Source organism: Equus quagga, chromosome 15 (genome assembly GCF_021613505.1).
Source record: "Equus quagga isolate Etosha38 chromosome 15, UCLA_HA_Equagga_1.0, whole genome shotgun sequence".
Classification (NCBI taxonomy): domain Eukaryota; kingdom Metazoa; phylum Chordata; class Mammalia; order Perissodactyla; family Equidae; genus Equus; species Equus quagga.
Window position 1 is genome coordinate 34,813,066 of NC_060281.1, and position 16,297 is coordinate 34,829,362.

The window sequence follows — 16,297 nt, forward strand, 5'->3', positions numbered from 1 at the left end:
CCACAAAACATCACCTCTTCACACCTTTCCCAGCTCTTAGAAAGAGTTCAGTAAAGACTTAATAAATGGGTGGGCGAAAGGACAGATAGATTGATAGCTGGATTCTGGATAGACAGGTAAAGAAATAGCGCTTTGTACCACCTTAGAGTACTGACCGTATAGTAACTTCTGTAGTTATTTAGATACTTTTCTTGATTTTCCTCCTGGCTTCTTGAGCAACCTGAAGGCAGGGATCCACTGCACATATTTAAGTTAACACTAGCTTAAGTATGATCCAAGCGTACAAGTCATAAAAGGAAAGACAGATAAATTCAACCACATTTTAAAAGATCAGCATGGAAAAAAACTACAAAAGCAATGTCAAGAGACAAATGATCAAATGAAAATGTAAAAGGAAAATATTTACAACTATCATCAAAACCAAAGGGCAAATTTCTCTAATGCATAGAGAGCTCCTACAAATAAAAAAGAAATTATCAACTACCAAGTAGGAAACTGGACAGAGGAAATGAACAAACACTTCACAGAAAAAAAAAAATACAAAATGTTTCTAAAACAGATGACAAGATGCTCAATCTCACGCATGTGAAGAAAATGAAAATTAAAATGACACTGACCAGCCCGGCATGATGGCGCAGCAGTTAGGTTGGCATGTTCCGCTTTGGTGGCCCGGGGTTCGCCGGTTCAGATCCCGGGTGCGGACATGGCACAGCTCAGCAAGCCATGCTGTGGCAGGTGTCCCACATATAAAGTGGAGGAAGATGGGTATGGATGTTAGCTCAGAGCCAGTCTTCCTCAGCAAAAAGAGGAGGATTGGCAGCACGTGTTGGCTCAGGGTTAATCTTCCTCAAAAAAAAAAAAAAAAATGACACTGACTTTAGATGTCCGGGTGGCTGGAGAACACGGGTGGGAAGGGGACCTTCTCCTGTGTTCACATTGTAACTTTTAAATTTGGAACCAGTAAATGTATCATCTATTTAAACAATTACTTAAATCTAAGGAAGAGGAAGAATCAGTGGCTAGAATGAATTCTGGACTAGCCAAAAGATCTGAATTTTGGTCCTAATTCTGAGATTTGGGGCTTCATGTTCTGGGACAGCCACAACCTCTGCCTCCTTCCCCGGAGAGCGGATCAGATGCCGTAGCTGGGAATGGATGTGCTTTATAAACTATAAACCAGTGCACAGTTGTTAGGGGTTATTACGAGTCTCCGGCCTCACAGCCTATTCAGCACAGCTCCTTGCTTATAGAAGGTGCTCAATAATTTTTTGAATGAGTGATCTTACGTAATTTCACCTACTTTAAAATACTAGAGCCAGCAGTCAGGTGACTTGCATCTTTTCCCTCTCCTTCGTCACTTCTTTTCTGTCTCTGCTCTGACACTTCCCAGCGGAGAAGCCCTCCTACCTCTTCCTTGCAGCTGCTCTAAACTCTTCATATCAGTTTAAGCCCAGCTCATCTCCCAGTTTCCTGCATGAAACCATCCTAACTGCTCAGTCTTCATTCTTCCAGGGCCTCCACTTACAGTTTGGCAGGTTGTTCACTGCACAAGAGCAGCCAGTAGAGGGTCTGAGATGCAGCCCACAGTCCACTCACCAAGCCGTGGACCCTGGCACGGAGGAGCATTGGCTCTGAAGTGGAGGAGGGGCCCATTCTAATTTGCACAGGGTGTCAGAGGGGCTTACAGACGTCTATGCGTCTCTCCCTTTCCTGAATCACCACCTAATTTATTGCCATTAAACTTTTGCCAGCTTCCCTGACTTTGGCTCACATTTAGCTCCATGAGGTATGATAGGAATATGTCTTTCCATCTTTGCATACCATCCAATGCCGAGCCCAGTGGTGGGTAGCTTAAGCCATTCTTTCAAAAGTCTCCAGCTAAATCCTAAACCCGAATCTTAGTTATGTTTCCTCAGCCCAGAACCACAGTGACAGCTCTGAAACAGCAGATCATCAGTAGTCCCTTCCTTGAAATTCTCTTCTTCACTGCCTCCTGGGTTCCCTTTCTCTTCTCTGACTACCATCTGTAAGCATAGTCACTCCCTGCTAGAGCAATGAGGTGGAGCTATTTGGACTTTGAAGGTGGACTGGCCAGATTGAGATCTCTACTCTGCCACTTGGCAGTTGTTAACCTTACCCAGATCTTGTAACTTCCTTGAGCCCCGATACCATCCAGATCCTTATTCCTGGTCTTGATATCCTTACTGAGTTTAAATTCCTGTGAAACCTTGGATGTCTCGTCATCACCTCAAATTCTGTGCACCTTCTAAAATTATTCTTACCTGGATGATCTGCCACCTCCCCGGAACAGGCAGTGGAGAGGGTCCTTCAGCTGTGTGTTTTCAGTGGGCAGTAGGTGGCGCTATCTCCCAAGACAGGACACGGTTGGTTTTTTTTTTTCCCTTCTCTGGGAAGGCTGCCTCGACAGCAGTGCCTTGGGATATTTCATTAAAAAATGGTAGCTTAAAAACAGGCAATGTAATTCCTTAGGGCAAGAAATATCTGGCTGTGGAAAGTTAGACCTGAAATTTGCAGATGTGGGAAGTGGGAGGGAGGAAGTTTGGGAAGGGGGCATAAATGTGTAAGAGGAAGAGGGGTATATAGCCCAGGAGAGAGAGAGCCTGCAGAGCAGGAGAAGGCAAGGGGACGAAGGAAGAAAGTTTGCCAGTGAAAATGTCCTGTGGCAGAAATAGCCAAAGAATTTTCAAGGACAGAATGTCTAATATTGAACCTTAAGTTATCTGTTCTGCAGCTGTGTGCTCTGATGAAACCCATCCTCTGCTCCGGCACTCAACACCATCCGTCCCTGGATCTCCAGGAAACTGTCAGTCAATCTACTGTATGTAACAGCTTGGGTGAGAGACATTTTAGAGAAATCACAGGAAAGACACTATGCTGTGTGTTGGGTGGTGCTGCAGAGCTCAAGATTTGAGACTCAGGAGACACGGAGAACTCAGCAGAGACCTTAAGAGCTGCTAGTGAAAGTAACATGTTCTTGGTAGAAGCTCCTGGAATCTACCAGCAGTATGGAGGAAACAGCGTGAAATGTATTGAGGCCATTAGTCATTGACCAGGTTGGTGAAGAATCCCTGGGTCCGGCAGAACAGCTGCTCCTGCGAAGCAAAGCCAGATGGACCTGTACGGACGCTTCACTTGTAGAGGCTGTAGAAAGGGCAGAATCCACCCGAGGGGAATGTGTGTGAGTGGCTGACTTACTGTCAGTACTTGTTTGGACACACCTGTTTCAACAAAAGGATAAGGCTACACAATTGGCCACTTCCTAGTTATAGGGGAATTTATGAACTTCTGATTCCAAACTCCCCGAGGCATGGAGAAGAATCAAAAGGAGCCAGCAAGTGCAGAGAGTGACGTGAAGTGAGGCAGAGAGTGAGGGTCAGCCGGAAGTGGGACCCCAGCAGAGAGAAGACTGCAGGGACAATCTTGCTGCATCAGCCAGGTATACAGAGGAGGATCCACCCAGAAGCTGCTCATTTGCACTGACCCTTTCAAGGCCCTGGGATGGGCCCAACAATGTGTTCATATGGTCATACTCTTTTGTAAATTTTGCAAAAGTAATATATTTTAATCACAGGTCAGATTGCTGTCTCTTTCTGCTCCAACTTCCCTCTGTCACATTTTCCCTTATATCATTCGGGGGAGAGATCTAGCCAAGGGGAAATTGAATTGAGCTTACATTGTTTGGGTTTACTAAGATGTGAGGTTTGTAAGTTATTGCTAGGTGTCTCCGTGTAGAAATGGCTTCCAGGAACACCGCTACCAGCCGCTGACAAAACTCACCTGACACCAGAGACTAAAGTGCAGGGTCAGAGGGTGTGTCATGATAGGAACGTGTTCTGTGACATGAGATGCCAGAAGCCAGTAGACACTGGAACGAATAAATGTTTGCAACTGCCAGATGTGGAAAGTCACAAGTGTAGGATTCAGTCTCATCAATGAATAGCCAAAATGGAAGTTCTTTTCTTCAGGAATATATTTAACAACACAACAGATACAATTATATCTACATCATAAAATAATTTTTTATATATTTCTATACTAAATCAATAGAAGTTATTCTGACCTCAAAAAGTGAATTGAAAGAAAAAAATTTTCAGATTAAACCAAAATCAATAATCAAAGGGAAGAGAGAAATTTTAAATACAAGATAGTCTCCTAGATTTTTTGTTGATCAATTGATGAAAAAGAATGAACCTATAAACACATCGAAACTTTTAAAAATTTCTTGATTTGACATCTACAAAGATAATCTAGAACTCATAATACACTTTTACAACAAGGAATTAATAATAGACACTTTAATGGCCTTTAGCAATTTAAAGAGTCAATCACTGCCCAAGGAAACTTGCAATGCCCTGAAATCTTAGAGCTCACTTAAGAAACTCTTGACAGAAGTTTCCCCAAAGTTAACAATACTGAAAACTGACATCTTATTACCAGTTATGATTGTGAAACTGAAATCAACTTTCTAAACGTTCAATTGAAAATATTTTTTTATTAACTGTGCTAAAGGAAATACCAAATTATTCATTCTCACCAGAGAAAATGTATTACAAAATTGTTGTCAAATGAAGAGAGTAACGAAAAATATAAAGCTAAAAATATAGGGAAAATACAGCTGTGGTCAGGCAGCTGAATCTCTCTGAATTATGTTTTTTTAAGATTTTATTTTTCCTTTTTCTCTCCAAAGCCCGCAGGTACATAGTTGTATATTTTTAGTTGTGGGTCCTTCTAGTTGTGGCATGTGGGACGCCACCTCAGGAGGGCTTGATGAGCGGTGCCATGTCCGCGCCCAGGACCAGAACCGGCCAAACCCTGGGCCGTCCTGGGCCAGCTAAGCGGAGCGCACGAACTTAACCACTCCGCCGCTGGGCAGCCCCTCTCTGAATTTTTTGATGTTTGTGGTATTTGTCAGCTTTCTAAAATTTGTAATTTGTTGTCACTAATTTTCTCATGCTAAGTAAGCATTAACTTTGGTTCCTAATTTTATATTTCTCATTTTGTATCCTTTTTCTTGAAGAGGACCCAACAACGTGTAAGCCTGAAGCCCCACAGACCCGGACCCTTCCCCACCCCCACCCCGTGAGCGTTCTGCAGCCGTGACAGTGTGAAGCACGAAGGCACCACAGATGGGCCCTTTTTCATCAGGAGGCTCTAAGGAGAGTTGAACAGGAAAAGAGGTTGCTTGGGTGCACTGGTTGGCGAAGCTCAACGGATGGAGTGACAGCTGAGAAGCAGAGCTCCCTCCCTGGCGCCCTGGCTGAGTGTGCCAAAGGCCACTCCACTTAGAAGTCCCTGCTGAAAATCCATAACCGTCCCAAGGGGCTGCGGCTCCGCGTGTTCAGACTGTCTTCGTTCCTATCTTTGCAGCAGCTCCAGAATTCCAGAGGCAAAGCCTGCATTTGCCTTGGTTCGCAAAAACCTTCACCAGCACGCAGGAGGGCTCTCGGGTGTTTCCAGCCCCACCTCTCCAACCTTTTTCGTGGCTTTCATGATCGAATATGTGCTTTGGAATTAAAAAACAAAAAAATCCACCTCAACTGAAAGTGGGGCAATATAGAGTCAGGATTACCCTCAAACCACTTGCTTTTTCAAAATGCCATCACTTATTTAGCAGTAGGGGCGCGCGCCCGGCTCATTCCAGAGCGCGCTCATCCGGTCGTGCTCGCCCCAACCGCCCTAACGCCCCGAACCGCATCCTGACCCAGCCCCTTCGCGGCCGGTGGCCTGTCCCGCCTCTCTGCGCAGTAGGCGGATCACCGCCGCTGAGCCCGCCGCCAAAACCGAGGTGTCCTCTTCTCACCGCCAGCAGGTCCTCTCGGGTCTCCGCACTGCCGCCTTCTGGCCCTTCCTGACCTTGCCGACTTCAGGGCGCCGGCGCCAGTGCCCTACCTCGGTCCTGCGCGTCTCAGACCTCTGCAGAGTAGCCATGTCCACTCTACAGATGGAGAAACAGAAGCCCAGAGCCCAGAAAAGCGCGCTCTAAAGACCCCTGAGAGTGGTCGCCAAAAGCAGGGACTGTAAGTGACTCTGGAAAGATTAACACTTGATCTCCTACAACAGAGGCAACTTCAGAAAGCCGGACACTGAACTTTTTCCCTGCAGGACCCTCAGTCCTTCAAGTCATCCCTCTCCCAAATCATTTAGCGAAAGATCTGGGAACAGCTCACCCCAAACCAATGGAATGAAAAAGCTTTGTTAAGAAGAGCGGCCTGCGGAAGTCCTGGCTGGCTTACAGGGTTTTAATGCATTGTTTGCACCTTTGTGTGTTTTCTTTTTGGCTCCTCTTTCTGTCTCCAGAGTTGGCTGCAGCTCCAATCTCATTGTCAAATCCTGGTCTGCAAACTGAGACCTATCAGGGGCCTTCATGCCACAGGGCAATAATTCCTTATGCTGGTGTTGCACTGAAGCTAGAATCCTCGCAGCTGCAGCCTGTGCCTGCGTTTTAGAGGCCGCATCATGAATATATGCACAAACAGACTCTTTCTGAGCCTAGTAAGGAGGACTGCTCTGACTCCAGCTCTTCTGGAATATTGTGTGTAGGATGCAAGATTTTATTTCAGCCCTAAGTGGGGATGAAGGGAGCAGTGCCTATGCATAAGAAAAGTCTGTACAGACTTCACTACTAAAGGTAAAAAGAAGAAAAACATTGTCTGAAAGCTCCAGAGATGGTCCAGAGAGGAGTGAACCTGCATCAGAAGGGTTTCCACTCTCATTAGTGGACAGAGTAATTCAGACTTCCTCTAAGTGAAGGCAGCTTAAAAAGCTGGATAAAATATTTTTAAGGTACATAAAAAATTCCAAGGGCTAGTGAGGAATTGCTGGGCCAAAATTTGGGAAAGGAATCTATAGAGGTGAGCCTGGAACTTGGGGCTGATTCTGTCTGGAGACATTTGTTTATCCTGCAGGTTGCTGAGATTCCAAGCTGCATTTTTGGCAGCCTTCAAAGGGTTAAGGAACTAGAAATGGAGTTTCCGGCCTCCAAAATCACAGGTGTTGAACCTGTTTAAGGGGACACTAGACTGCTAGTGCCAAAAAAGAAAACCCTTTTGGGAAGAAGCTAACATCATCTAGGCCTTGAATTATTTCTACAAATACTTTTTTAAATATGTCTAGCACACAAGCAAAAATACCCAGGCATCAGAGAGACAAGAGAACACCAGTAAAAAAAGCAGAAACAGACAATACAATCAGACCCATGGAGATTTCAGACACTGGGATTATGGGACAGACTGTATGACGACTATGGATATGCTACCTTCAAAGAAATAAAAGCCAAGCTTGAAAGATCCGGCAGAGAACTAGAAATTATAACAAATGGCATTGCAGATTTGAAAAAAGAAAAAAAAAAAAGGAAATTTTAGACTGCGTGATGGGCACTAAAGTTATAAAGTCATAGAAACTCAAGTATGGTGTCTTGTTGGTCCAGGAGGAAAGATCAGAGACACCTGGAGAGGGTAGTTTCCTATTTCCAGTTCAGCTTTTTGCCATGACAAAATGATTTAAAAAAATAAAATATATAATTTAATATTAACTATATAATTTAACTTTTAAAGGGTTATACATTCACTTGATTCAAAAATTAATATATAAAAAGATGTGCGTCGAGATTTACACCCGCCCTGCCCCTATTTACCCTATCTGCCACTACTCATCTCTGCTGCACAGGTAAACACTTTTACTAGTTTCCTGTATCTTTCAATGTTTCTTTACAAAGTAGTAAATACAAGTATATCTATTTGTATTTCTCCCTTTTTTTTTTTTTTGAGGAAGATTAGCCTGGAGCTAACATCTGCTACCAATCCTCCTCTTTTTGCTGAGGAAAATGGGCCCTGAGCTAACATCTGTGCCCATCTTCCTCTACTTTATATGTGGGACGCCTGCCACAGCATGGCTCGATAAGCAGTGCATATGTCCACACTCAGGATCTGAACCTACAAACTCCAGGCCGCTGAAGAAGAACATGGGAACTCAACTGCTGCGCCACCGGACTGGCCCCTATTTCTCCCTTTTATTAAGCAAAATTTTGCATGCTAAACACTGTTCTATTTTCATTTAATGACATAGCCTAAAGATTTTTGTCACTGCAGTACATAGAGCCTCTATGAAATGGCTCAGTTTAATATGGCAACAAAAATTAGCTATTTTGCTCCAGGGACTACAGTGAGTGCTGAAGACGTCAAGATAGAAAAACACAGTCATGGTTGTAAGAACCTTTATTCTCGCAGTCTTAAGGGGAAGTTTTTTCTAGAATTTGTCTTTGGATGGGATTACACTGCGCCCTGGGTGCGGCATCCCACTGCTTCCCCATCGTCTGTGATGTGGACTAACTGGGACAGCTGGTGGGTGTTAGGCAGCTTGGTGCGCTGCAGATGCTGGATGTTAGCCCGGGAGTTTCTGGCAGCCTGAGCCCAGCAGCTCTCCTGTGCCAGCTAAGGGCCAGAGCACACTGCTGTCTTGCAGGAGAACGGGAGTATCAGCCTTGCCCCCTTCAGACTTAGCAGAAGCTCTGAGTTAACCTTGTGACAGGACCATGACTGTGACTCAGAGATCAGCTTTAAGATGCTCCGAGGTCCCTGTGGTGCTAACGAAGGGGTAGGGGACAGTGTGACGTAAAGGGTAGTCAGACAGATGGGGATGTGTCCTTGTTTAGAACAAAAGCTGTACATTTCAAAGCTTCCTTAAATTATTCAACATGTAAAGAAGCAAAAAAAAAATAATTTTTTTAACACTCTTGGGTTAAAGAAAATGACTAAGGACATTTTACCCGAATTAAAATAACTAGAAGATTGGAATAAATGTCCTCTAAATTAAAACAGAATTTCTTTTCTGGGGAGAACATCAGAGCCTTTGGACATTCACCTACTTACCTGACTCCAGGGTCGGGGCCTCTGATCAAAGGTGCATTCTTTATCTACAGGGAAGTCACAAGCTAAGGTCAAGAAAGAGCCCCATTAATTACACCCCCACCCCATGTATATCTTATACAGGAGCTGACAGGCAGGCTTGTCTTTCAGTCCCACCCACTCCCTTCCTGCCTCCCCACCCTCTGGCTTAACTGGAAAGACTTGGGAAAATGGAAAAGAGAGATTTTTCCAGCAGATGGGGAAGGAGTCTCACTTTATCTGGAGTAGCGTTGCCAGATAAAATATAGGATGCTCAGTAAAACTTGAACTTCAGAAAAATAACTTTTTTGTGTAAATATGTCCCAATACTGCACTATTCATCATTTATCTAAAATCCAGATTTGACTGGGTGTCCTGCACTTTGACTTGCTAAATCTGGCAACTCTGCTTGGCAAATTTGGGTCACAGACTATCAGTCTGACTGGAAAAGACAGCTCATCTTGAGGAGGAACTAAGGATCAGTTTAGATGGAAGGAGGAGGCCCTTACTTATCGTCAGCTGTTTAGACTTTGTCCTGGGCCGACTGAAGATTTTTTTTAAGTAATATTTATTGTGGGTTTTTTCTACACTGCAGAAGCAAGTATGTTCATTGTAATATATTTGGAAAGTATAGAAAAGTATAAAAGAAAATAGCCATAGTTCCACTGACCAGCCATAACAGCTACTGGCATTTTGCCGTTAACTGCCAAGTTCTTGCCCAATTATCACCACCTTAGGCCCATTTTGACCAACCTATTGAAAAATGGAACCTTACCACCTGCTCCCTGTGCCCCCTTCCTGCTTTATTTTTTTCCCCATAATGTTTATTACCTTCTAATATATAAGCCACTTGCTTAGCTAATTTGCCTGGCTTTCCTCAGTGGGTGGGGCTTCTGTCTACTTTGTTCACTTTAATGTCTACCACAAATATCTAGAACTGTGCCTGGCACATAAAAATACTAAATATCTGCTGTCATGAACAAGTAAGTTATCCTTCTTGTCTCTTTTCTCTAAATATATATATATATATATATACACTTTTGATTATTTCCATAGGGCAAATTTTTAGGCATGGAATTGCTGGGTCAAAAGGCCTTATGTGCATTTTTGAAGAATTTTAGTATATATTGTCAATGTGTAGTCCAGAGAGGTTGAACCAGCTCACATCCCACCTAGAGGACTGTGGAGTGGCTGCACTGAGGAGTTTGGAATGGAGGGCAAACAGCCAGGAGCACTGCTGTGTGCAGTGGGAAGTGTTGGGGGTAAGGAGACCCCTTGTGAGGAGCCGGACCCTCGGAGCTTGGGGTGAGGTGTACTACTGCCATGTGGGAGTTAATCTGTATGCTAATTTGCTAGGGTTGTCCTAACAAAATACCACAAACTGGGTGGTTTAAGCAATACAAATTTATCTTCTCACAGTTCTGGAGGCTAGAAGTCCAAGATCAAGGTTCTTTCTTTTGAGGCCTCCGTCCTTGGCTTGCAGTAGGCCAGCTTCTTGCTGTGTCCTCACATGGTCCTTTCTCTGTGAGGGAATATCTCCGATGTCTCTTTATGTGTCCTAATCTCATAAAGGCACCAGTCTGATTAGACTTGGTCCCATCCTAATGGCTTTATTTTAACTTAGTGACCTCTTTAAAGGTCTTATCTCCAAATACAGCCACATTCTGAGGTACTTGGGGTTATGCCTTCAACATCTGAATTTGGAGGGACACGATTCAGCCCAAAACAACCTGCATGAAGTCGAGACCACAGGACGGGCAGACGTCCACTACAAACCTACTAACGTTCAGAAAGCAGCTCTCATGCACTCGGAGTCTCCTCAGGGCCGACACCAGATCCTTGTCCACGCCTCCAGCAATGGGATTTCAAAGCTGCTCGCCATCCTAGTGTCCTCCTCGAAGGTGCTCCAGTCTGTGGGTATCTTGATTAAAATGTGGCTCTCAGAGTGAGGAATCACGAAGAGTGCTGTACTGGGCTCTGGGCACAGTGCTTCTGTGGTACAAGAATGTTACGCAGTCTGATGTGTTATGATAAAAAGTGTTTAGAGCATCAGCTGCAACCATATTTACATTTCTTCTTGCCAGTTTTCTTTGATGTCATTTATTGCCTAAGTAGCATAATTTTTGAGAGTACAGGTTGAGATTATACAGGCTGTATTAGTCAAGATTCTCCAGAGAAACACAACAATAGGATGTGTACATAGAAAGAGATTTAAGAAATTGGCTCCCGTCATTGTGGAGGCTGGCAAGTTCAAACTCCACAGGGTGAGGGGGATGGGATGGAGACCCACCCACTTCTAGGGAAGAGTTGATGTTGCAGCTGGAGGTGGTCTGGAGGCAGAATTCTCTCTTCTTCAGGGGGACCTCAGTCTTTTTTATTTTTTGAGGAAGATTAGCCCTGAGCTAACATCTGCTGCCAATTCTCCTCTTTTTCCTGAGGAAGGCTGGCCCTGAGCTAACATCCGTGCCCATCTTCCTCTACTTTATATGTAGGATGCCTACTACAGCATGGCTTGCCAAGCAGTGCCATGTCAGCACCCAGGATCCGAACTGGCGAACCCTGGGCCACCGAAGTGGAACGTGTGCACTTAACCACTGAGCCACCGGGCAGGCCCCCAGTCTTTTCCTCTTAACTTCAACTGATTGATGAGGTCCACCCGCATCAGGGAGGGAAGCTGCTTTACTCAAAGATTCCTGATTTAAATGTTAATCTCATCTAAAAAATACATTCACAGCAACATCCAGACTCCCGTTGACCAAATATCTGGGTACCATAGCCTAGCTAAATTGACACATGAAATTAGTCATCACATAGGCCAACCCAACAATTTAAACAATCTCTTTAGATAACTGAGTCAAGTGAAGACCAGATCTTTTCAGCTTCTTCCCTTGTCCTTGCTCATATGTAAGTTGGAGTTGGGGTGTTTAGGAAGCCTGCAGTTTCTCCCAGCAGAGAGAGACAGGTGAGCCTGCCACAGATTTTTGGATTTGTGTTGGCACAGCAGCCCTTAAACTATCTCTGGATTTGTGCTCATGTCTTTTAATGGGTCTCTTTAAGGAAGAAAAGAGACATTATGTTTTGTTGTTTTTTTTAATCCCATGACTGATCCTTCCTTTTGTTGAGCGATTCAGTCCAATATTATATTGAATGCTAAACTGTTACTTATAAACTGACTTCTATTACCCCCTGCATTTATTTTTATGGTTGTTTTTCTTTGCTCTCTGCACATGTGTAATTTCTCTAGAGGACTTTAAACTCTTTACTCCTTTTAAATGGGGTCATATGATAACCTCATCCAATCTCACCAATGCAGGAAACATTTCAATCATCAAGATATTCTAACAGAACTGCTTTTGTTACTTTCAATTTCTGACTTGTATTTTTTTTTTAAGATTTTATTTTTTATTTTTTTCCTTTTTCTCCCCCAAGTCCCCCAGTACATAGTTGTATATTCTTCGTTGTGGGTCTTTCTAGTTGTGGTATGTGGGACGCTGCCTCAGCGTGGTTTGATGAGCAGTGCCATGTCCGCGCCCAGGATTCGAACCAAAGAAACACTGGGCCGCCTGCAGTGGAGCGCGCAAACTTAACCACTCGGCCACGGGGCCAGCCCTTCTGACTTGTATTTTTAACTAAGCAAAATCTCTTTCTCTCTCCTAGGGAAACTGGTTACAGGATATCTCTGTGTAGGCTGTCCCTTTACCTCATTCCTACCTCACAGTCCTGGACTTATCTTGAAGTCTGAAAACCTTTTAGAAATCTTGTGTACATTTTACTTTTCTTATAATATGCTTTCTAGTTACAACTGATTGCATTTTCTATCATTTGCCTTGATGCTTTCCAAAAAGACAGTGACCATTTGCACTCCCACTAGCAATGTATGAAGAGTCCCATTTTTCTACATCCTAATCAGCTTTGGACATTTTAAAAAAAAATTTTGCCAATCTGGTGAATACAAAGTTTTATCTCATTATTGTCTTTGTATCTCGTTATCTGTATTTTCCTCAAGTAGTAGGGAGGTTGAACTTTTATTTTAGAATTTAAGAATTATTTTGAATATCTATATAAATCCATTGCTCATTTTTTATAATTTTACTTTTTTAACTAAATTGTTTTGTTTTGAAAAAATTAATATGAAAAGAAGAGAATAATATAAGAAGCGCTCTTATAAACATAACCTAGAATTAACAAATGTACACATTTTGCCATATGTGCTTCAGACTTTTTTTTTTAAGATTTTATTTTTCCTTTTCCTCCCCAAAGCCCTCTGGTACATAGTTGTATATATTTTGGTTGTGGGTCCTTCTAGTTGTGGCATGTGGGACACCGCCTCAGCATGGCCTGATCAGCGGTGCCATATCTGCACCCAGGATCCTAACTGGCAAAACCCTGGACCACTGCAGCAGAGTGCAGAACTTAACCACTTGGCCATGGGGCCAGCTTCAGATTTTTTTAAAGAGCATTAAATATTACAGATAAATTTGAGGTTCCGGGGCTGGCCCTGTGGCCAAGTGGTTAAGTTCGCGCACTCTGCTGTGGCGGCCCAGTGTTTCACTGGTTCAAATCCACCATCCCCACTGAATCCTGGACCTGCAGCAGCAGCCAGTCCAAGCCTCTGCAACTGCATGAGTCCAAGACATCAGCCTGGACATCCACGGCTGACCCTCACTGCTGTACGCATGCTCAGGGATAGCCTCTCCAGTCATGCACTTTCATGCTGCTGGCCTGACACCTATTACCAGCCTCCATTGCTGTTTGTGCACCTGTGGCAAGATCCTGCATCCAAGTAAGTGTACACCAATAGCCAAGGCTCCCAAAGCTGCTGGTGGTCCCAGATTCAGTCTTATCTCCTATCACTAGCCTGCACCACTGGGGTGATCTACAGCTGGCCCCTACAGCTGTGCACCAGCATGCCCCTGGCTTAACTCCTGACACTAGGCTCCACTGCCATGCACCCATGGCAAGAACCAGCAGCCATGGTAATACATGCCAACAGCCATGGCCCCTGCAGCTGCCAATGTGCCTGTAGTCGACCCCAGCCCTAGCTGCTGGCCAGGCCCCCACTAATATGTGTGTTTTGCTGCCAGCCCCTGCCACTATACAGGCATCTGCAGCTGGCCCCTGAAGCCAAATGTATGCTTACCACCAGCTCCGGCCACCACCAGGGCCTGCTGATCCCTGGCTGCTGAACCCAGGCACTGCTAAGGACTCTAACAGCTCTTGCAGCCTCTGTGGACCCCCTCAGTGCTATCCAAGGACCATGCAGTTATTGATGTTGTGGACCCCAGTGGCCTGAGCTGATGAGTCACCATGCCACCTGGACCCAGAGCCACCAGACACCCCTACACCTGGTATCCTACATTACTAGACCCAGGGTGCCTACTAGACGCAGCATGCTCCAGTGTGCCCTTACCTGCAGGGGAAGGTCTTTCCTTAAAGTCAGTTCATAAAATCTGAAAGAGCTGACTGCTTCTTCAAATGTGCAGACACCTACGTAAGGCTACAGGGATCATGAAGAATGAAGGAAACATGACACCATGAAACGAATACAGTAAACTTCCACTAACTGACTCCAAAGAAATGGAAATACAAGAATTGCCCTACGAAGAATTCAAAATATTGTTCTAAAGGTACTCAGAGAGCTACAAGAGAACACAGATAAATAATTTAATGAAATCAGGAAAACAACACAAGGACAAAATAAGAAGTTCAATGAAGAGATAGAAAATGTAAAAAAGAACTAGAATTTGAAATTTTAGAGCTGAAGAATACAATGATTGAACTAAAGAATTCAATAGAGAGCTTCAACAGCAGACTAGACCAAGCAGAAGAAAGAATCAATGATCTCAAAGACAGATCATTTGAAATTATCCAGGAAGAGGAACAAAAAGAAAAGAGAATAAAAAGGAATGAAGAAAGGCTATGGGACTTATGGGTTAATACTAAGAGGAACAATCTACACATAATTGGAATCTCAAAAAAAGAAGAGAGAGAGAAAGGGGCAGAAAGCTTGTTTAAAAAATAATGGCTGACACAAGGTTGTAAACTATCATAAACTCAATAAAAATTAAAAAAAAGAATAATAATGGCTGAGAACTTCCCAAACCCAAGGAGAGATTTGTATATCCAAGTTCATTAAGCTAACAGGTCACCCCAAAATTTCATTCCAGAATGATCTTCTCTGAGACACATTATAATAAAATTGTGTAAAATCAAAGAGAATTTTTAAAGCAGCAAGAAAAAATTTCTCTCATATAAGAGAACCCCCATAATGCTATCAGCTGATTTCTCAGCAGAAACTTCGCAGGCCAGGAGAGAATGGGATGATATATTCAAAGTGCTGAAAGAAAAAGACTACCAACCAAGAATGCTTTGCCCAGCAAGTTGTTCTTCAGAAATGAAGGACAGGTAAAGACTTTCCCCAAAAAACAATAGCTGAGGAAGTTTATCACTGCCAGACTTGCCTTATAAGAAATGCCAAAAGGCATTCTTCAAGCTTAAATGAAAGGCCACTAAGTAGTAAAATGAAAATAAATAAAAATATACAACATACTGGTAAAGCTAAGCATACAGTCAGATTCAGAATACTCTAATACTGTGATATAGGGGTGTGATAATAACTCTAGTGTGAAGGTTAAAGGACAAAAGTATTAAAAATAGCTATAATTACAATAATTTCTTAATGAATACACCATATAAAAAGATGTAAATTATGACAGCAAAAAAATAAAAGGGGGGAGTTAAAGGTAGAATTTTGTATGCAATTGAAGATAAGTTGTTTTAGCTTAAAATAGATTGTTATATCTATAGCATATTTCAAGTAAGCCTTGGGGTAACCACAAAACAAAAACCTATAATAGATATACACAACATAATATGAAGGGATTCAAAGTATACCACCATGGAAAATCATCAATTCACAAGGAAGGGAGTAAGAGAGGAAGAAAGGAACTACCAAACAGGCAGAAAACAATGGGGATAGTAAGTCCTTACCTGTCAATAATTACCTTAAATGTAAATGGATTAAATTCTTCAATCAAAAAGAACAGAATGACTGAATGAATAAATAAACAAGACCCAATGATATGCTGGCCACAAGAAACTCACTTCAGCTTCAAGGATATGCATAGGCTCAAAGTGAAGGGGTGGAAAAAGATATTTCATGCAAATGGAAACCAAAAGAGAGCAGAGGTAGCTATACTTATATCAGACAAAATAGACTTTAAGCCAAAACTGGTAACCAGACACAAAGAAGGTCTTTATATAATGATAAAGGGGTTAATTTATCAAAAGGATGTAATAATTGTAAATATATATGTACCCAGCATCAAAGTACCTAAATATATTAAACAAATACCAACAGATATGAACAGAGTAATAGGCAACAATACAATAAT